At 39.6% G+C, this 24,330-nt stretch overlaps 1 pseudogene; it reads left to right on the forward strand.

The window, feature by feature from the left end:
* Positions 1–21,267: 21,267 nt before the first annotated feature.
* Positions 21,268–23,064, forward strand: LOC147609510 (phospholipase A1-Igamma1, chloroplastic pseudogene; annotated as a pseudogene).
* The last annotated feature ends 1,266 nt before the right edge of the window (positions 23,065–24,330 follow it).

Genomic DNA, 24,330 nt, shown 5'->3' on the forward strand with positions numbered 1-24,330 from the left:
TTCATGTTATTAAGTACTTAAAGTAATTTCTACATGAGGGAAATAACTTGGTTGACACGAGGCCAAGGTATTTGAAGAAGGAGATTCAATATATAACTAGCATGAGAGTTTATATTATATGCACATTGGTTGAATCAAGAAACTTAAGGGAGTACAAATTCAAAGGTCAAGCTAAGCTAGCTAAAAACGGCATATTGATGCACACGCACAATTACAAGGGACTAGCTAATGGGTGAGAGATAGCAATGTGGGCTTGGTGATTTACATAAAAAATGAGGGATAAAGAATGGTAGGGTGGATATTCTTACTCATTCCATGCTAGGTTTTTGCTGATTTGGGTTATGCTATTCTTGGAGGAGCATTATACGTGAGAGTGTATCAAGCTAGAAGAAATCCAAGGCTTCGTGTTGCATGTATGTGCATGAATAGATTGTAATCCTTGGGAGCTTGAAACATAAGATTTGTGCATGACCCTATTTGAAAGGAACCTACCTAGAGGATTCAGAAATAGATTTTGCAGCAGTGAGAGTCCTTAACTGATAGAGATCAACGTATGACATTCGGTTGGATATCAATATTAATTGGCATGGACTTCTAGAGAAGTAGGGTAGGAGCTAAGATGAAGGGTTTGACACATGCTAGAGGTACAAGAGAGAAGGATTTGACTATGATGAGCGTGTCATGTGTTGCTTGCCGAAGTGGTGAGGGTGACAATGCATGGTTTGGCATCAAAGCCACACATGTATTAGTAACGACCTAGGGCATGGAGGCGGACCAGTTTGGCATCGAGCAAGTGTAAAGGCGAGCGGGTTGTGGAGGGGACCTAGTTGTGATGAACATTCTTCAGAAGGTAAATGCTTTGAAGATGAAGATCATGTTGATAAGGATGTTGATCTTGTTGGTGTGATGAAGAAGAGTTTGAAGTTTCCAAGCACGTGAGAAGGAGAAAATTTATCCCAAAGTCTTTAAACCTTGGACAATTATTTGGGAGTCCGGGACATTCTAAATTAGGAATAATGGGCAGGTCAAGCGAGGATGGAGTAGTCAGACAAGTCAATTGGCCGAGTGCCTATGATAGGGCAGACAAGTCAATTGGCCGAGTGCCTATGATAGGGCAGACAACAATTGAGCATCCCGACGGAGGTGGCTTGGTATGCTGAGGTGGAATGCTGACTAGCTGTTAGCCAGATTCACGCATTTGTGGGAATATGTGAACGGTGCGGTGTACCTATGCCGCCGATGTCAGGTAAAATTTTGAAAGGTGTTTTGGGCTACATATGGGATGCATGGCATGTGTAAAGCTTTTCCCTAGAATGCCCTGGCAGGTGTACAGAGTAGTACACGCTTGTTTTTTTTTGGGAGCAGGTGTACAGAGTAGTACACGCTTGTTTTTTTTGGGAGCAGGTGCTTGAGATTTGAAGTTTTTTTATTGCAGCAGTGTGTATGGCCTTGAGGAAGGTTGGTCTCCAATATGTGGAATTCTTGTGGAAGGCTTTTGATGGTGGCAGCTCTAAAGGGTGTGCTGACGATGGCAAAAGGGTAGCTCTCGCATTCGTTTGGAAGTCGTGGGTGCCTATAGTGTGTAGGTGTTGGCTATATTAGTAAACATGTGAAAGAGGTTTGTAGAGCATGGGGAATTGACATGGTTGGTAAGTCAGGTGCAGCTAATCAAGAATGCTGAAAGCTAGCGGAAAGGGTGATGGTGGCCATCTTTTAGGCCTTTTTAAAAAAATAACCACGTGGCCAGCAAAGAAAACGACCACATGGCTGCTTGTTCAACTGCCAGCGCCTTCGCCAGCACAAGGAAGACGCCAGAAGGTTGGCGAAGAGGGAGAAGCGAAGAAGAAAGTGGCCGGGGTCTTTTTAGAGGAGGAGTAGTTAGTGCAGCCGGAGGCACTGTAGAACGGGAGCCACCTAGGAGGTGTTGCGCAACTGCTAGCGACGACAGACAGAGGCTGGTTGGGTTTTACTGGGAGGCTGCCTTTGAAGCTCGTAGCACAGGAGGGCAGCTGGTGCACTGGAGGGCTCGGACTGTAGAAGCGCCGGCGGGTGCTGAAGTCTGGCAGGCGACGACTGGAGGCTGGCAACATAGAGGGGAGACCGCGGCTGGACGGAGTGAAGGGAAGGTTGCGTTGGTTTTTGGTGGGCTCGCAGCGACTGGCGAGACTGGCAGAGCTGGCGAGGGGCTGGAGAGAGCCGCTAAGGAGATACTGCTCTGCAGCTGCTGAAGACACATGGACAGGGATGTCGAACAGGCTTGAGAAAGGTCTAGGGTAGCTGGTGGTAGCTGAAGTAAGGAGAGAGGGAACCGCCAGGGAGAGAAGCGAGCAAGAGTGCTCGCTGTGTTGCTGGCTGGGGAGTGCCTTGCACTTGCCACGGACGCTACTGGTGGCTTGGTCGTTAGTTCTCTGAGCGGGTGACGCCAGAGGGTACAAGAGGTGTGGGCCTGTTTTCTGGGAGCTGCGGAGCTGATTTGAGAAGCGTTTTTGGTGTGAAAAACGCTTGTTTGAGCGGGCTGTTTTGGAGTAAGCAATGGAGAGAGAAAGCACGAGGTGCTGAAGCGGAGAGAGGAAGCTTTTGGAAGGAAGTTCTTTCGGAGTGAAGGAAGCCGAGTGAAGCCGGCTGATTGTGGAGGAATTTTTGTATTATTGTGGATAAGTATGCGGTCTTTGATTATCTTGTGGAGTACAGAGTTTTGAGGTATCTCTGTGTGGTGTTTCGTGTTGGTTGTTGGTGCCCCTATTTTGGCTGTCTTTCTGGTGTGGGTGGTGTGGTGAACCGTGAGAAGTGTTCCAGCCGGTGGCTGGTGGTGCCCCCTTTTTGTAGTTGTTGTATCAAAGTTTGGGAGGTGAAGGGCTATAGAGGCATGGTCTTTTTTCTTGTTTTCACCTCACACCGATTTTACTGGTTGGCCTCCCTTGAGAAATAAGTCACATGTCATTTGACAACTTTATCAATATCCGGTGACACACTAAGGGGGGGAGAAACACACACACACACACTCACACTACCCAAGGGGGAAAAGAGTTGGATGGATGACAAGGGACCTCAAGGACGAGGGGGATCCAAAAATGACAGACTTTATTTTGGTAAGAATTAGCTAATATTGTGCACGCACACACACACAACCATAGGGGCAGGGGGACAAAGGGACACACACACACAAATACACACACGCACATACACATGCCAACACATTCCTCCAAGGGGAGAGAGAGGAGTTTTGCAGTTTGGGGGGATGTAGAGGCAGGGAAGCGTAAGGTTGGGAAGAGAGTGGGGAGGGGGACACACACAATATATACATACATACGTATATACATATGTATATAATATATACATATGTGTGTGTGTGCACGTGTGCGTGCACGCATGTGTGTGTGTGTGTCTATCTATATATATATATATATATATATACATACATATACATACACATACATACATACATACATATATATATATATATATATATATATATATATGTATGTATGTATGTATGTATGTATGTATGTATGTATGTATGTATATGTATATGTATATGTATATATATATGCAACTGAGAATATATAATCTCACCTCACAAATTTACAATCTTAAAGGGGGTTGAAGGTAGAGAGAGAGAGAGAGAGAGAGAGAGAGAGAGAGAGAGAGAAACACAATATACATAAGCATACATATACACAATTATGTGTACATACACACACATATACACACATACAGTCTGTATATAATATCTATACACCCTCTCTCTCTCTCCCTCACACACACACACACACAAACACACAAATACACAAATATACATAAGCATACATATACACAATTATGTATACATACACACACATATACACACATACAGTCTGTATATAATATCTATAAACCCTCTCTCTCTCTCCCTCACACACACACACAAACACACAAATACACATAAATGTATACCCTGCTCAAAAAGGTGCACATATAAATACATGAAAATGTAGATGTATTTGATATAAAGATTTATGTGTGTGCATACATGTGTGAACATGGCATGATGTGTTAAAGAGGTATTGTTGCACATGCATGTGTGTGTGTGGGGCTAGGTGTGTGTGTGAGGTGGATCATATTTATGAACTTTAGATATATATAGATATATCTATATATATATATTGTGTGTGTGTGTATGTATATGTATTTATATATGTATATAAATACGCACACACACACTTGCAATCATGCATGCATACATATTCACACATATATGCACAAACACACTTGAGTGTACGTGTGAGTACACACATATTTTTAGAGAAACATACCCTCACATCTACATGCACAGACACATATAGACACACAAGTGCTCACACATACACACATGAATGCAAACCAAAACATTTTGTTGCAACTATGTATGGGTTATATACTAGTTATGAAGACCATAACCTACTCCACAAGTAACACTTGTTATTTTAGAACATCTCTTTTTTTTGAAGTTAGACGTGATATTTGTTTATTTGTTCTACTCTTTTGACCACATATTTGACATCTCTTTTTTTTGAATTTAGACGTGATATTTGTTTATTTGTTCTACTCTTTTGACCACATATTTGACATAAGACTTTTATAGTCTCAATTTATATATGGGGTCCTCGGGGGTTCACTATATGTAAACTCTATATATCACATGCATTCAAGGCCTAATTTAAAAACCACTTATCTGTAAATTTTTTGTGAATAAAACACACCTTTTTTCTTTTCAATCTTTAAACACCCCCTTTAAATGATACCCTTTTGTATGTAAAACACGTGTAAAAAAGAGGATTTAAAAAACCCTATTCTATTGAACCCACGTGCTATGTTTACATATTTATGACTGAACCCCCCCCCTCGAGATTGGGTTGCATAGGCCATTATTACCTTCCATGGGAATCAATATATCTTTTTTGCTTTATTTCTTTCTATCTCTATATTTTATTTCCTCTCTCTCCTTCATGCTATCGTATTTTTTCACTATAATAGTTTGACCAAATACTAGTTAGACTTAAAAAAGGATTCACAAAGAGGAATCCTTAACGAGGCTTCAAAAAGGGAAGCACCGTATTGATCTAAGTACAAAATTATACTAGCTAGTTTTAATGCGAGATTTTATACTCTTGATCACATGAATAAGAGACATATACTAAACTCAAAATTATTCAAATTAATGTGCCCTTTTTCACAACAAGTTCTACCTATGTTAAAGAACCGTGTTGTTTTGTTGTGTTTTTGACACGTGAAAGACTCAATGAACTTCAAGCCGTTAAAGTTTTAATGAGGCTTCAAAAAGGGAAGCATCGTATTGATCTAAGTACAAAATTATACTAGCTCGTTTTAATGCAAGATTTTATACTCTTGATCACATGAATAAGAGACATATACTAAACTCAAAATTCTTCAAATTAATGTGCCCTTTTTCACAACAAGTTCTACCTATGTTAAAGAACCGTGTTGTTTTATTGTGTTGATAGGTTGTGTTTTTGACACGTGAAAGACTCAACGAATTTCAAGCCGTTAAATTTTTAAGAAATTCTCATGAGAGTATTTTGATCAATTGAGGATATTGAGAGATCAACCAAACTCCCTAATTTTGGCATGAGATTAAACTAGGGTTTTTCACAACCGTGAATACCTTAAGAAATTTAGGTAAAAATACTTTACGTATTTTGACTTCTGAGGTAACCGATCATTGTAAATAGGATGTAGGAATTAGTTAGTAGCAATTTGGCATTCAAAATTTAAAACATATTCGGCATCAGAAACCAGACTTTTTTCATGACCATGAATATCTCAGGTTTTCACATGTAACTATCATTTGATTTTCATGTAGTGTTTTTCTTTTGGGATAAAATAATTATGGACGATGTCTGTTCTAGCTAAGTAAGTAAATAGAACCAATGAGAAGAGTAACCTTGAGTTTAAGGGATAAGTGAAAAGTCGAACATGAAAAAATAGACTTGTTCAAATTGTTGAATAACTCAACCTTTAGGTAACCAAAGGTTCACAAAAAAAGGTCAAAAAATTAATATTTAACCTACTCCCTTTCAAGCAATGAAGATCATGAAACATTTTGGGTGATGAAGTCTCTCTCTAGATGATAGTACATCAAATTACCAAGTATCTTCCTATCTAGAGAAGTATCCAAAGGAGTGTTGGATCTATCCTTTCGGCTAGCACACATTAAAGTGTGTTTATTTGGAGAGGGTTGTGTTCAATAGAGACTAGACTGTAAAGATGATTTTAGGGAGTTTGAAAACATTCCATTACTTTATTTTCAATATTGTTTTTTACTGTATCATTAGTATACTGAAGTTATCGATTTAGAACCTACCCTTCAAGAAGAGATTTCCAATAAATTTTCCATGAGCTTCTTTAAACAAAAAACTTAAAAGGATTCACTAATGCCCCCATTTTTCTTCTCTTACAAAATGGGAACTAGGATTTTCCCAAACTCCCTAACATGGTCTTAGTAACAAAGAGTCCATGGAAGATGCTTATATGGTTGATGAAGTGTGAGTAGAGGAAAGAGTTTCCAACCCCGCATACTATTTGGTATCCTGTTGAACATTATTATCGGGTTATTTGGTATGTGGATGAGTACGGATCAAGAGCCTCATTCCGTCAATCAGGGTCATGTAATGTGGAATATTTTAAGGCTCCCAATAGGAAGAGGAATTGTTCAAGCATCCTCTTTAGACTTTTGTATAGAGAAGGACCTTCAACCATTCTCAAGAGTCAAAATCTCTTACACTCCAAGGATTTAGAGAGATGTAGAGAGTATCGCTAGAATAGGGGAAACCTTTTCTCCTACAAGCAAAGGGATGGAAATAGAAATGGTCGCCCAAAAATAATTACAAATTTATAACCAAGCAAAAAAAGATTTAGATGCTAGAATGGGTGTCTCAACAAAGACACTACGAAAGAGGGACAATCCTATAGTTGAATTCTCTACAGAATGAAAGATCAGAGGTTGGGCATAGGACCAAGCCCTAGGACATGCATTAGCAGATGGGATGACCCTCTAGGACTAATGTAGGAGGAACCAAAGGTTGAGAGGGTGATAGATACCCCTTATGGGATGTTAAAACCCATCTCAGAAAAAAGTGAAGAACCCAAAGAAGAATTGTATAATACCAAGGAAGATATTAACAAGATGAACTTTTATTGCTTACATGCAAACAACACTATTACAAGGGCAAGAAAGAGTTTTCAAAGGGGAACAATTTTATTACAAGGGCAAGATAGAGTTTTAGAAGAGAAAGAATCACTAAATGCTAAAATACCATCCTTCCCCACCACAACCTCAGGTAGAGAGGAGTATCACAGAGAAACTCAACCAAGAAGCAGGATTGGAAGAGGGAGAGGAAAGGTACATTTCATTGAACTAACCTATGAGCTACTTCTAGTCTTAACTATAACTACTGTTGATGAGAGGTGAGAACACCCCCTAGCATTAGTAGCATTAGCTTAGGCTAATGAGTTCTGGGATTTTCTTATTATAAGATGTCATATCAAGAAGTGGTTCGAAGAGCGCTAGTGAGGAGTTAGGATCTTACAGAGGTTATGGGAGGCCAACAGTCACATGGGTAGCCCAACAGCCACATGGGTATCCCAAGAGTCACATGGTTGGATGACTATATAAATCCCCTCTTGTATGCAAATTGGACATGACATGACATGACTTTTATATGGACACGATTCTTACACATGATTCTTGTACACACAATATGTGATACATGTATATGGAATACACTGTGGTGTTGTGTTATTATGCTTGTATGTTTATCTTGTTGTTGATACATGCCTCGTACTCCATGCTCATGTGTACATTTTTACTCAATGGCTATGTATGTAGGAGCATGTGTTCCCCTATGTTAACAAGGTGATGCTAACACTTGGCCATCACGGTGGGACGAGAAGCTTCAATCTTCTCCTTGCCTACAACTCTTGAGTACAAGTTAAATGCCTAATCCATATGCATTTCTTTGCAAGAAGAGAGATTAGTAGCGTGCATGATTATTTCTTGATTCTAGATTAATCATGATGTTTGTTGCTTTTCTCAAAACTCCATAAGAAGGAAGATTAGCGTCATTATTGCTGATTTTTGGGATTATATTATAAATCATTGAAAATTTTATTCTTAGTTATATAACGGATAAACATCTAGCATTAGTGAATAGTTAAGGGTAGAAAGTATATACCGATGAGACGAGCAGCCTTATCACGACGAATCCAGTATGCAGTATGATCAATTTTCCACTATTCAAAAATAGGACCTTCGGTAATAATAACATCATTCTGAAGTGGAATAGGTTGAGGAGGGCATGCAAGAATACCAAGAACAATATCTGCCAATTCGTCTCCTTCCAAAATTAATAGCATCTTGTATTTCCAACGAGGAAATCCTTGGCCTTGGAAAAGAAGAACCGAACGCTGCCTAGAAGGAAATCCGTTATTAACAAGTATGGTGTTTGCCATGTCGGGTTGTGAGAACACGTACAAGATAAGATCGCAGAACTTGCAGACCATGTACGAGATATGAGAAACGTAGCCAAAAATAGGCAGGCACAAGCATAAAGTGATCATGTAAAGAATAGAACGTGAACCAAAATTAGAACTCTAAAAGTGGAGACGCGTGTCTCATGCACGTAAGAAAACTTAGAGGTCCATAAAGGACAAAAATAATAATAAGAAAAAGCACCGCGTTATGATGCAACTTGCATGCAAGTTTTGTATGTAATCGTAGCTTGTACAGCAAGCATTCATCTGAAGCTTTCACGGAAAGCTTTGCTACCTCCTCATCTCGCTGATGAGGAACACAAAAGTGGCAAGCCGTGAGAGGAACATAGTTGCTAAATTGCCCTTCCCTAACCTCTTCACCTCCGGCTTATTGAAGGTACAATAAGCTCGTGCGAGGATGCAGATGATGTCTATGAAGCATTCAAGGCGCTGGATGTAGGGGTGGGCATATTATTGAATGTCCTAAGTAGCTCAACAGGCACCCATCGATCATTGGGGCAATGGGGAAAGGAGATGGAGTGGGGAGCCAAGTATTGCTCCATGTATGCAATCTGCATCTCATAATGCTGGGACGCAAGGGCGAGCGACTTTTCAAAGTTGGCTTCACGAGAAAACATGGCAAAGAGCTCGCTCTTGCTGCCTGCCCATGAGGTGGTGGAGAGGAACTCATAGAAGTTGTCAAAGTGGGTAGCCATGTGAATGCAAAGAGATAGTGTGAGCTCGTGCTTGGTTTCTATCACGTGAAAATGAGAAAGAAGGCACCTTTGGCTATTTATATTAAGATTTCAGTTAAATAAAGATTGGTTAAAAAAGAGCCTCCTACAAAATTACAAGCATGTCATCTAATCTAAAATTATTATAATGTCTTCATTTTTTGCCCCTCTTGTGACATTTACTTCATGTGATCTCCATCTCCTTGTTGACTTGAAAGTTTGTCATTGCCTTCACCTCAATCCTGATACTCTTGTCCCGCACGTGCATCAAAACAGAGGCTATTTTCCCATATACTCAGTTCATCTTCAAGCTCTTCCACATGCCTACTATGTGTTGGGTTTAGGGCTATGCACCCCCATTTGCCATGATTCTGAGACCATGGTTGTCCCCTCCTTACGCTTCCCAATCTATAAAAATATAGAAAGTGGCACAATAACCAGAAAGTGTAAGGGTTAATTCTAGACTTGTAGTGGAATCAGATATACCTTTCCTCTCATCAACTTGAAACTTGACTCTTCCACATTGTCAAAGCCCATGATGCTAAAGTGTTGACGCAGGTCTGCTAGGCTCCAATGCTTGCTTGCTGACTTCCACTCACTCAATCCATACATTTTGATTCATCACACCTACCTCAATAGGCATAATTTCTTCTTCTGAGGCTTGAAGTCGATCCATGTCCCGTGCTTTTGCATCCATCTTTGGTAGTGCAGACGCATGTACAAAATAGAGCGTGCCTTCAAGAACCTGAAAGACACTATAGAGTCTACTACATTGCACTTGTACACATCACCTTGATGTGACCCCTCATTAACCTCCCAACCCTCTCCTAGTAATCCTTGAATGAGGTCAGACCGTACCTCCTTACAAATATACATTGTTTTTGTTTGGTGCATTGGCATGGAATTGAACATGTGTACAAAAACATGTAAAGGACAAAACCAATTTAGTCCTATTGACCTAGATGCCTTTGAAAACTTGAGTGATGTCTTGATATCACTTACCATCTTAAACTATAAGATGGTCCAAGCATCAGGTTTGGGCCATTCGGGATTGTTAAGAGGGGGGTTGGGGATCTCTTCTAGCTTGCCAAATAAACCTTGTTTTTTATCTACAAAATATGAGAGAAAAGAAAAAGATATTATTTTGTACAATATCACTTGGGCTTTGAGATACAAACATTGCCTCTCCAATGGATGCATGCATAGCATAGAAAACTCTAGTGAGTCTTTGGAGTGGTTGTTCCTCATTAGAGGGGAAAATATCTATAGAGAGACATAAGAAAATGGAGAATCATAAGAAAATTTGAAACAAAAATTCCAATATTAGCATGTTGTTAAAGCTATGTTTATGTTACACTAACAATTTGAAGGAAACCTTGGTCGTTGGCCTTGAATGTACAGGTCTCCAAGGGTATTCACATGTTGCACTATGGCAACCAGTCCTTCCTTCTTAGTATGCTTGAAGCCTTGTAGCCGCCCCTTCCAATGATGTAGCATATTCCCCAGTTGATGCGCTCGATGTGGTCCCTTAGAGCGTGGCTGCATGTAGACCCAAGCCCCAACCCTGAATCTTGTTGGAGCCCAAACTCCATTCTCATCTCTTGTGTTATGTAGCACAAGCTCTTCCACCTTCTCCCTATGTCTTCTCACATTACTAGAAGAGGCCATGGTGGTAAGAAAAGAGAAGAAGGGAAAAGAAAAGCTTGTTTTACAACAAAGGAGTGGAGAGGAGAGAAAGTTCAAGGTTTTCAATGCAGCAATGGAAAGCTTAAAAGCCTGGGTTAGAGTTTGAGAATAGGCTTCCTGAACCTAGAGTAGACTAAAGAGGGATAGAGTTTCTGGAGCAATGGAGAGGCAGGGAGCTTGAGAGGAGAGAGAGAGAGGGAGAGAGCTTGAGAAAGAGGGAGAGCTTGAGATGGATGGAGTTTCTGCAGCAGTGGAGAGCTTAGAAAAGGAAGAAAGAGGGAGAGGGAACTTGAGACTGAGGGAGAGGGAGAGGGAGCTTGAGACTGAGGGAGCTTGAGACTAAGGGAGCTTGATAAGAAGAGAGAGCTTGAGAGGTATGGAGTTTTTGCAGCAATGGAGAGCTTAGAAGAGGAAGAAAGAGGCTCAAAATGAGCTTTCAAACCTAGAGGATGTTGGGGGGGAGTTTGAGAGGGAAAACACACTTTTGGAAAAAAAATTAAAATTTTTAATTTTTAGGGTTTTTAATCTGCGTGATTCTAGGTGGGGGGACCTCTAACTTTGGGCCCAAGAGGTAGGGGACAAGAGTAGTAATTAGGCCCCATTAGCAAACCAAAGCCTAGGGTCAAAAAAGTCAAAAATGTGCACCCAGCCCTCTTCCTTTTGGTCCATTCCTAATCAAAAGTTTATCCAAGAGGCCATCTTTGGGTCCAAAAAATTCCTAATGGAATAGTAGATATAAATATGTAAATGATAAATATACAACTATGAAAAACCTATAAAATCAATGAAAAGCAGATATAAATATGTAAAAATAAAAAATATACAACTATGAAAAACCTATGGAAAGCAATGAATATGTATCAATACCTTGACATTGGTCGGGCATCGATCATGGAATAATACGCACCACGTACTGGATGCTCTCAGTGGTACTATGCACATCGATCCCCACCTAAGTGCCAAGTGCCTGGATAGTAGACAAAGGTAAAAATGGTGGATCTGCAACAACTTCACGTAGGGTTGGTGAGGCCATCTCTTGTAGTCTCAGAGATGAACTCGACCAGCACCATCGTTGTGCCAATGGCTGGTGTAGTCAACTTGCTTCCCCAATTTTTTTTTGTGTATACTTGCTTCAGAAAGTAGATGGGGATCTAGCAGTTGTTCAGCATCCTCCCATATGCGACAACACATAGACTATAGATATGTGCTACCATATGAGGATGTGAACAACACAAAATAGTAACGGGATTCCCTGCCCCAGGCCACATCCCATAGCTATCAAGAACAAGGTCCTAGTATGCTCTATTTCTAATAGGTCAAGGCTTACACACCTGATGATATATCAAGCAATGTGATAGTGGAGCAATACGATGATGTGCTATCTACTCATCCTGAAGGCTATGAAGGGATGAGAGCCTCTCCTCCAAGCCCAACAAGATATGTAAAGTAGGTGGGGTGTCTCTAAGACTCCTACGGATAGATGCTCACTCACAAGCTACACCCTAAGCCTAATACAAATGGGAGGGCCAATCTGAAAGGATAATGTGAAAGGTCCAATGACTAGTGCTAAAAAAATACTAATGAAGCATTAATGAATCTCTAAAACATTATTAATGTTAGATTTAAAGCCCACTAGTTGTGTTTAATGCAAGAGAGAACACAAAGTAAAAGAGAGTGAAATACAAAAAAATGACACAAGATAATGAGGGGAAAAAAACTTTGGGATTTTATAATATGGATCAAGGTCACATGGCATAACTTCTAGGGTTTGCAGAATGAATGATTCTGATGTATGCATGGTTTAAGGGTTGGTAAAATGAACTGCTTAGATTTATTGAGAGTATCTCAATTGAGATACATGGATGGTTCCAATCAGAACCATGTAACTCGATCAATTAAAATTTACATCTAAGATCACATCTCAGTATCTCATTCAAGACACATGAACGGCTAAGATCACATCACAATATTGCAATTGAGATATGTCAACGATTGAGATCACATTCCCATATCTCTTTCAAATTAGGTGCATGGCCAAGATGGCATCACTCTACATGCTAAATGTACATCTAAGTGGGGAGCTATGTGTATGTCAACAAGGAGTGAGATCCCTTGTGGCATTAACGTGAACTCGAGTGGCCTTAGTATCTAAATCGAGATGTCCAGGTAGCAGCAATGTCATGTTTTAGTGACATGGATGGTGATCGAGGTACAAGAGCCCTTTTGAGGCTACTGGCATGCCAATTCTTTGTATCTCGATTGAGACATTGGGCTATTAGCTTGGGAGACACGTGTTAAGCTATAAGTGATGTTCATATCTACATTGAGATACCCCGCCTGTGAGTTTTTCTTCTTGCATTGATGTCCTATTTTCCTTGAGAGTGAACATTCAACCATCTACACAATCAATTGGAGGCTCTCTAGCATCACGAAAAGTGAAAAGCACACATTTTGGGGGTTTATGTCAGTTTCAAAGAAGATTAAATAAGAGAAACTATGTGCTCCAACAAGGGGTGCAAGAAATAATAAAAGAAACTCTTGGTAAAAAAAAAGTTATGGTCACTACATAAATGAGCTTACATTTCATATATGATTCTTCTTTGATTTTTTGTACTTAATTCATAGGTATGCAACAAATGAAAAGGAAACATTGGGTACTAAAGGATGTTTTTTATTGTGTCGATTAAGATTGCACAATTGATACCCCTTTGATTGTTGGTACCCAATATTGTCATGGCATATATAATTATTTGGAAGGAGAGAAAACCCTTTTTGCACCAAAGTATGGTGCTTTTTTCAAAAGAAAAATTGTAGCTGATATTTTCCTCATCAAAGGATTGGATGTAGAGGCAAACTTTATTACTCCGTAGATGTATTTATAAATCAAGTATTATAACCAATATTATGGTGTCCCCCCTTAAAGAAAAATCCTTGTGAATGTGTTTTATTTTGAGATTTTATGCATAACCATTGTGCATAAAGCTAATCATTTTTAAAAAGCCATATAAATTGAATTACTTATTTTTCTTGCACCCTCAAGCTTGATTTATCTATTATCAAAAAAGGAAAATAAAAAAGAAAACACATATTAGGCAACCTTAATTTGTTTACCTTTTCAAAAAGAGCTTCAAGAAGCATCTCTATGCATAAAGTTTGTACATAAGCTCATGCATATAGTGTATACATAAAATGTTTGTAACATTAACAAGAAGAAGAAGAAGAAGAAGAAAAAGATGAGAATGAAAAATAAAAGAGGAAGAAGATACTAAGATTTTCTTGGGATATAAAGAAGAACCTTACCTTGCTTAAATAGAGAGCTGGAGAGAACCCTCTTGAGATCTCAATGTAGCAAATTTGGGAAAAAAAATGTTTTACATTTATAGGTGCTTGTTGACCACATCAATGTGCATAAACTAGTGGCTAACAAAATGGCCCCCATGCATCCCCATCCAAGCAGGAAATAGGGGCATAAAAAGAATGTGGTGCTAAAATTAAGAATAAAAACTAATATATGTATGGATACATTTATTTGTAAACTTTTTCATCTAGAATAACTATCAAGAACTCTTTGATTTCTACATAAAGGAAATTCACACAAATATATTTGTCGTATAATTTTAAACAAAACATAACTTGGATAGATATTGCATCAAATTTGAGACTTGAATTTAAATCCGAGAAATGATCATCACCTCCATTCTATCTTGAAAAATACTTCACCATAGAAGGAACCTCAATGCTCTAGAGGCTATGTAGCAATCTTCCTCTCAACCTATTTTCTTGGTTATGAGTGGAGGCCTTTTTGGGCAATAAAGATACTCCTTTACATCCTAACATGTTCAAAAAACCTTTCTCACCCTTGGGTTACTTAGGCCTCACAAACATTGCTTATCGGAGGCTTATGTTTTATGAACTTCTTTGGTGTCTAAAGATTACCTTCAAACACAAAAAGCAAGAGTTAATGAGAAATATACATGTCATTGAAGTCTAACATCAATGCTCCTACATGTCTTAATTTATAGTAGACATGTGGAAACACATGGTTAATTATAAACTGTTTATAGAAAACTTTAAAATCAAAAACTCTAGATATGTGCATGGTTTTGTACAATCTTCTTGTGGAAACACACCTGTCTAAAATATAAACATGCAATATGATTAGATGTTTTGATGCATCTAGATAATAACAAAAACCAATCCATTAAGAGAAATTAGTCAAATTCAAGGGTTTTTTTATGGTTTTAAGAAAGTTTTTGAAAGATTAAGCTACTCCTAATACTTGCTAACATTCTAATCCAGATAATTTCAACAACAGAAAACACACAATTAAACTAGAATTAATGATCTTAGATCTATGTTTAAACTAAAGAGAGCTAACATTCACTAAAAATTGCGTTCTATTGCATTTCTTGATGTAATGGATGAAAACTAAGCCTATACAACTATGTGCAAATCCTAAGAACATGAAAAACCACAAAAATAATAAATTAATATAAAAATTAAGCAAAAAACATTCTTTTCAAAAACAAAAAGAGAGCTATTCTACACCAAATCTCACACAAATCACCATCAAATCCACATCTTTTTCATGGGAAACCACTAATCAAGATAATGGGCAACGGATTATGCATATATTAGACAAAATGATGGAAAAAGCAAAGGGCTGGCTCCCCAGCAGCGGCACGAAAAATGTTATGGCTCACCAAAAAGAGATTACCTGGTGAACCGCAAACTATCGTGAAGATCTTTCTAATGGCGAGCTTGCAACCCTTGAGGTCTCCAAGCTCCACACCTCCTTGAGATGCACCACTGCGTCTCCTGCGAGCGTTGTCACACCGCCGCGTTGCACTACAGGTCCTCGTCCCTCCTCTAACTTCACTTCACTCACACACACTCACTAGCATGCATTAGGGAGAGATTTGCAAGAGCAAGACTCAATTGCACAATGGGAGAGTATGTTGTATAATGAGAGAAATTCATTTATATACATGGCCATAAGTGTTCATACTCACTTAGACTATGGCCGTATGGGCACTTTAGGCTCATAAGAGGCCTAATGCTATTACAATGACTACTCTCATAATATATCCATGAGGTACATCACTTAGGACTTCATCCTAACTTGCTTCCACATGCTCTTGAAGTGGGAATTGCCATAAATACTCTGTCACACCATTACGGGCGCCCGCCCAAGACACTATTGCTTTATATCTTGAATGTATGACCCTTTGGTGTATCTACCATGACTCCTTGATGCAAGATAATGGCAGTAGATCTTGTTAATCCTAGAACTGGATTAATAATAATACATTAGAAAGCAAATTGACCAGCCTTCCACATACACACACATGATTCGAATTTTGAATTTGGACGCGTGGGAGGGAGGTGATGAGTGCCTTGGGGAGAGAGAGCATTATAAGCACCTCTTTTCAATCACAAGGCCTTTTGTCAATTTGAATTTTGAATTTGAAGAAGTGGAAAAAGAGAATGCATTCAAACCCTTGTCTGATTAAATTAGATGCCTACATTTGGGCTAGAGGAAACTTTTGTATTTATTTCACTTATATATATATATATATATATATAAACCACACACAATATATATGCACAAACTATACATACACAAACACACACACACACATATATATATATATATAAAAGACATGTGCTCACACACACACACACATACACACACACATGTATACACATACACACACTTTTTAGTTAGAATTAGATAATATTTTCCACACACGCATGTGCATACACACACACACACACACACACACACACACAAACACACATGCAACCCCAGGGTCAGGGGGACAAGAGGGACACACAAACACAAATACACACATGCACACACATTACCCTAGGGGGAAGAGAGAGGAGTTTTGTGGTTAGGGAGGGTGGATCTAGGAGGGAGGGAAGCACAAGGCTGGGAAGGGATTGGGGGAGGGGGAGGGGGGGTACACACAATATATGCATACATACATACATACATATATAATATATACATGTATATGTGTGTGTGTATATATATATATATGTGTATTTGTGTGTGTGTATGTGTGTGCATACATACATATACATGTATACATTTAGACATACATATGTATATATGTGTGTGTGCGTGCGTGTGTGTGTGTGTATGTATATACGTGTGTGTATATATATGCGTGTGTGTATATGTGTGTCTGTGTGTGTATGTATATACGTGTGTGTATATATATGCGTATGTATGCATATATGTATGTATGTATGTATGTATGTATGTATGTATATGCAACTTGGAATATATAATTTCATGTCACAAATTTACAGCTTTAGAGGGGGTCGAAGATAGATAGATAGATAGATAGATCAAGAGAGAGAGAGCACCACAATATACATAAGCATACAAATACACACTAATCTATACACACACACACACACATATACACACATACATTCCCTATATAATATTTATAAACCCTTTCTCTCTCCCTCACATACACACACACACACACACACAAATATTTATATACCCGCTCTCTTGCTCTCTCTCTCTCTCTCTCTCTCTCTCTCTCACACACACACACACAAATACACATAAATGTATACACTACTCAAAAGCATGCACATGTATAAACACACGCATATATAGATGCATTTGATACAAAGATTTATATGTGCGTGCATGTATGTGTGAACGTGGCATGATGTGTCAAAGATGTACTGTTGCACATGCATGTGTGTGGGGGGGGTGGGTGTGTGTGTGAGGTGGATCATATTTATGAACTTTAGATATATATATCTATTATGTGTGTGTGTATGTATTTATATATGTATAAAAATACACACGCACACTTGCAATCATGCTTGCACACATATTCACACGTACATGCACAAACACACTTGAGTGTATGTGTATACACACATATTTTTAAAGAAACATACCCTCACATGTGCATGCACAGACACATGTATAGACACATAAGTGCTCACACACACACACACATATGAATGCAAGCAAAAACTTTCTGTCCTAGGTTTCTTGTTACATGTATTTGCATGAATAGATTCTAAGCCTTGGGAGGTTGAAACATAAGCCTTGTGCATGACCTTGTTTGATGGGAAATTAGTTGGAGCATTTAGAAATAGTTTTTGCACTTCTACAAGGTCTTCTATTTTCGACGGCTAGTTTCGATGGTACTCGCGTCGTCGAAATGAGCGACGAAATAAATGTCAAAAAAATCATCCATGCTTATGTTGAAATAAGCATCAAAATGAGAGTCGAAAAGAGCGTTGAAATTTTATTTTTTTATTTTTTTTTGTGTGATTTCAAAAAAAAATTGAAGTGTTTTTAGTTTTTATAGTCCTTATCAACCTAGCTTTTAGTTACTTTTCAAATAAATACAAGGATATGTAACAATATCAATAAAAATTAATAAGCCAATATTTGTTTGCCAAATCTTCTACTAATGAGTACAGTAGACATGTTTAAATAGATTTGTGGAAACTCATGTTTAATTATAAAAACTTTTTAGAAAACTTCAAAAGCAAAAAGTCTAGATAAGTGGGTGGTTTCAAGCATGTGGAAGCGCAAGTTTAATTACAGAAGACTTTCTAGAAAACTTCAAAAGCCAAAACTCTAGATAGGTGGGTGGTATGATACAATCTTCATTATTTTTGTTTCAAAAATAAACTCCTAATTTGTAACCAGTTCTTCTTACTATGTATAGAGGTGTGTGTCAACTAAAACTTACATCATTTTATCTATAGGAAACCACACTACTTTTTTCTCTCCTTGTCTTACACAAATGTTCTCTCTTCTTTAAACCATTCACAACTCTTTGAAACAAAAAGAAGTGAGCATATAATCTTTGCTAGATAAATTATGGGTTTGAACTCTTTAAAAAAACTATTCGATGATGCACGTGTAACAATTATTGGCCAGATGTGTCGTTAAATGGCATAAACAAAGTGGCACCCCTATTGTTACTTAAAGGCACCCATAATTTTACTTTTAAATGTGTTGTTATGTGAAACCCATATAAATTCTCTCCTAGTAGTGCTATCAAGGTGTCCTTAAGCCTTCCCTCCCTACAAAAACGTTAACAGAAAAATTCTAGATAAATGGTATTGCACACTCTTGTTAGGTTTTGTTCCAAAAATAAGAATCTCTCTGTAGTAAGATCTTTTTTCTATGTATATGTGTGTGTGCCAACTAAGTCTCACATCATTTTACATACATATAACCATACGGGTTTTTTTCTCCTTCTTTTACATGTGATCTTTTCTATAAACCATTCACTACTCTTTGAGAGGAAAAAATGTGCATATATATTCTCTTTGAAAAATAGTGGGTTTGTACTCTTAAAAATAAAGTAATCCATGAGTAGGTGTCGCTAGGTGTGTCGTAAACCTCCCTCTATTGCCACATAAAGGTATGTATAAGTTTGCATTTATAGGTAAGTAAGACATAAAAGTGTATGTGGACATATTTATGTCATGTTTACTGGCCAACTTTATGGAGTTATTTAGAACACATGGATAGTGAAACTCAAACTTTTCCTATTTTCATATCATCAGCTATATAGAGGAGGAAAATTAGGATTTATTTGGGATCACATTGGTTACGTCAGGGCTTTTTAATTTAATAAGAACTCATAGGCTACATTATAATCAAAATGCATAGCTATTTGGACTATATTAGGATCAAAGGCTTTAATTAGCCGATTTCTCATAGCTTTAATTAGCCGATTTCTCATTGCTTTTCAAAGTTTTTGGATATAAATTTCCTCACAAATATATATATATCGTGTAATACAAACCATCTTAGGCTCCAAAATCAATTAGAACTCCAAAATTTAGGTCTTATTGAAAATTCTAAAATATTTAGCTGTCTTTAAAAAAAATAACTTTGAGGATTTTTATATCTAATCAAACAATCATAGACTAAGTTTAAATCTTGCATGCATGTTCTTTACAATGTTATGCTTTGCAGCTGGTGATCTAAATATAAGCAAGGGTTCATAAACATTGTTTTGTTTTCAATGCAGTTTTAAAAGTTGAGACCCATTACCTTTTCTTCTAGCTAAAATTGAAATATTTAGATATATATTCTTGACCAATTACTTTAGTAGAGAGACATTGATTTATTAGTATAACTAAAATAAATCACCATATAAGCTCACACTATTGCCATATTTTGGGTATCAAAGACTCAATAAATAAAAAGAGATTCTAAGAAGTAAATTTCATTGATTTAATTATAATACATTTTTTGTCATAGAAATTCTCTCTCTCATTTCTTAAATACTATGTAAGGTTTAGGAAAATTTAATAATGAGTCGAGATCATTTTATTCTTGCATGTAGGAACCTACTTTGTAAATTCATAACCTATTTGGATTATAATGTTGGATATATCTCTACTTATGGTGATTTCTCAATTATATTTAAGGTTTTTTAAATTATTTTAGTAATTTTCTAAGGTTTGCCACATTCATTGTCAATATTAATCACCATGGACTTCTAGAGAAGTAGGGTGGGGTGAAGGAACTGAGACGAAGGGTTTGACACATGCTAGAGGTACAAGAGAGAAGGGGTGGACTACTATAACGAGCGTGTCGTGTGTTGCTTGCCGAAGTAGCGAGGGTAACAACGCGTGGCTTGGCATGAGAGCCACACGTGTATTAGTAAAGACCTAGGACATGGAAGCGGACCGGTTTGGCATCGAGCAAGTGTAAAGGCAAGCGGGTTGTAGAGGAGACCTAGTTGTGAACATTCTCGGCAAGGTAAATGCTGAAGACGAAGATCAAGTTGATGATGAAGGATGTTGATCTTGTTAGTGATGAAGAAGAGTTTGAAGCTCATATTTATTTATGAACTTTAGATATATATATATATATATTGTGTGTTTGTTTGTGTATGTATGTATGTATATAAATACATACACACACTTGCAATCATGCATATGCACACATAGTCACACGTACATGCACAAACACACTTGAGTGTACGTTTGTACACACATATTTTTAGAGAAACATACCCTCACATGTGCATGCTTGCAACAACTCACAGGTCACATGCTAGTTATGAAGAATGTGCGGGTCAGGCGAGGACGGAGAAGGCCGACAACAATCGAGCATCCCGGCGGAGGTGGCTTGGCATGCTGAGGTGGAGCGCCGACCAGCTGTTAGCCGACAGAATCTGTGAAAGGTGTGGCGTACCTATGCTGACTCTGCTGGGTGGCCTCCCTTGAGAAATAAGGCACGTGTCATTTGACGGCTTTATCAATATTGCAGCTTTTTATGGGTGAAAACATCTCCGGTCTAATCGCCAATCTAGTGAAAACATCTCCTCCTCGCTCTCGCATAAGCTCTCCTACGGCATTATCAGCGTGACAAGCTCTGTATTAATGGAGTACCCGCCCGCTATTTGCTCTGTGCCAATGGAGCCCTCTCGCGCAGCTATGAGCTCTAGTGTACAAAGTATGGTTTGCCCGCCCGCTAGACAATATAGTAAAGCCACGTCAAGCGAGGGGACTAGCCACTTGGCAAGTGTGTGGAAGGAAATTCAAGGGCAAAACAACTGGAAGGGCTTCCTCGACGTGGAGCCATTGGATCAGACCCTCCGGGCGGAAATCATCCGCTATGGTGAGCTCGCGCAGGTTAACTACGACGCGTTCGACTCCGACAGTCACTCGGTCTACTGTGGCAGCAGCAGGTATGCCGCCCGGGATCTTTTCAAGAAGGTCGACAAGGAGGACTGCGGCTACGAGGTGACCAGGTACCTCTTCGCCACATTGGACATCAAGCTGCCCAAGTTCCTCCTCCTGTCAGAGAGGGATGCATCGGAGCGGTGGACCGGGGACTCCAACTGGATTGCCTACGTGGCAGTGGCCACCGACAAAGAGATGAAACGGCTGGGTAGAAGAGACATCCTCGTCGCATGGAGGGGCACAGTCATGGGCACGGAATGGGTCGCAGATCTCACAGACGTTCAAACGCGTCCGGATTTCGAGCCAGGCCAGAAAAAGGTGAGGGTGGAAAAGGGTTTCCTAAGCTTGTACACTTCCAAGAAGGCGGGGTCCAAGTTCAATGACACGAGCGCCAGGGAGCAATTGGCATGTGCGCTGAAGAAGCTGTTGAAGAAGTATGAAGGGGAGAAGGTGAGCATAACCATAACAGGACACAGCCTTGGGGCGGCACTGGCTGTGTTGAGCGGTTATGACATATCAGCCAACATAGGTCAGTGGAACGGCGGCGGAGCTGGGCAGGCACCGATTATAACGGTCTTCTCTTTCGCAGGGCCTAGGGTGGGAAACTTGGCCTTCAAGCACAGAGTGGAGGAGTTGGGGTTGAAGGTGTTGAGGGTGGTCAATGTGCATGACACGGTGCCTAAGGTACCTGGATTCAACGTGAATGAAAGAGGGGTGTGGGGCGCCATAGCAGCCATGGGTTGCGGCCCACTGCTCGACTTGTGGCCATGGGCCTACTTCCACGTGGGCCAGGAGTTCCGCCTCGATAGTCATGTTTCACCCCACCTCCGAAAGCCTTCTTTCTTCTCCACACGAAACCTGAATCTCCACCACAATCTTGAGGTCTACCTACACACACTAGATGGCTTCCAGGGATTCGGGCGGAAGTTTGCGTCTGTGTTCGCTCGAAACCCTGCCCTAGTGAACAAGTCATCCGACTTTTTGGTGCATAAGCTATTTTTCCCATCCCATTGGTGGCAGGAAAGAAACAAGGGCCTCATAAAGAACCTCTTACTTTCCTCTTTCGTTTGTCCCAGGGATCACTGAAGCATGACTTCTGGGCTATACTTGGGCGGCCTGTTGAGATAAAAAAGGGCAAGGGCGTCGTTTGCTTGCAAAGCGTTCGATCTCCATTACATTTACTTGGGTAGCGACAAAGCTCCATACTTTATTTACGTGCAATTGCAACAGGCTGCAGAAAGAAGAGCGTAGCAGGGCGAGGTAGGTGCTGCGGGTGTTGAAGGTGCTTGTGAAGATGTAGAGGTGGAGGTGAGAAGCCACCTTGTGAAGAGGTAGGCAAGAGGTATCACTGTGCTGCATACAGGCACTGGTGAGGCTGCAGACGAGACTGAGAGCCAGGCAGGTGAGGACCATGCGGGCTGTAAGAGCACCAAGCAAGAAGCCCACAAGGCATAGCAAGTGTGTAGGCCCCAAGAAACTGGAGGAGATTGCCGCCAAGAACCTTCTCCCATCACCCCCACCTTTTGAAGTAGAGGTCCTACATAGCCGTGGGCATGCACAATGTGGACTGCAAGCACTCTCGTCACTACGAGGTCCACCGCATTGCCTTCCACAACGTTCTAGAGATCGACACCGAGCGCATTGTGGATCGTGTGGTGAACATGGGACAGATCACCTATAGCTGGTTGCGGTGGTGGCACTGCACAACCTCATAGTGGGGCGGTCTCATCACAACAACTACGGCATTGTGGAAAGTTCCCATATCTACGGCCTCTTTCCCGACACCTTTGTTTCCTACCAAGTGTCCTGTTCGAAGGGAAGCTCGTCATTTCAACTACTAACAAGGAATATTTTGATCTCTTCTATACCATTCCCTGGTCTCAGGGCACCTTAGCCTCCTTGTCGCACGGTATTGTATGTACATGACTGGCTCTTGAGCATGTTCCACGTACCATTGCAAGAGGTTGTTCACAAAAACGAAAGTAATTAACCTACAACTCATAAAAAGACGCCCTATCAATACCAGTTGTCCTTGGTACTATGTCCAAAGGTAAGGCAGGCCCATTTCAGTTCATTGGAAACCTTGGAGGATTTTTTGGAAATGTCTTCTTGGTTCATCTGGGTGGCACCACGGTGTTTGGTCTAATTGGATGGCATGCCTCTTTCTACTTCATTGCTGGTATAAGTGGTCTCATGGCATTTTTAGTCCATTGATTTTCTATTGACCCTCACTTCAAGAAAGATAGCAAAGCTCTAGATTCTTTAAAAGGAATGTAGCTTGAAAGTTTTATGCCAAACATTTTGTCTTTCTTGAGTGCTCTTGATTCATGTGCCAACATGGCAGCTTTAGACGAGGGGAAAAGATTCATGTAGTCATTTCGCACTTCGGTTTTGAGGAAGATATAATAGTTGGAAATGCCCTTGTTAATATGTATGGATCATGCAAGTCACACTTGATGTTATCCCTCACATAGTGGAGAATGATGATGATGTGTTCTTTGTGTTGAAAATACACGAACACGAAGAGATAGGGACAGAGTGACTCAGAGAGAGAGAGAAGAAGGGAGAGTGTTATGCCATATACGCTCCCAAAAGACTAGTTCATATTGATTATGAGTTTGTATATATATAGGTGAGATCTAGGTCAAGTTAGGGTATGATATATATAGCTCCAACACCCCCACTCTAACAGAGG

Source organism: Cibotium barometz, chromosome 51 (genome assembly GCF_041138505.1).
Source record: "Cibotium barometz isolate CiBa-2024 chromosome 51, ASM4113850v1, whole genome shotgun sequence".
Taxonomy (NCBI): Eukaryota; Viridiplantae; Streptophyta; class Polypodiopsida; order Cyatheales; family Cibotiaceae; genus Cibotium; species Cibotium barometz.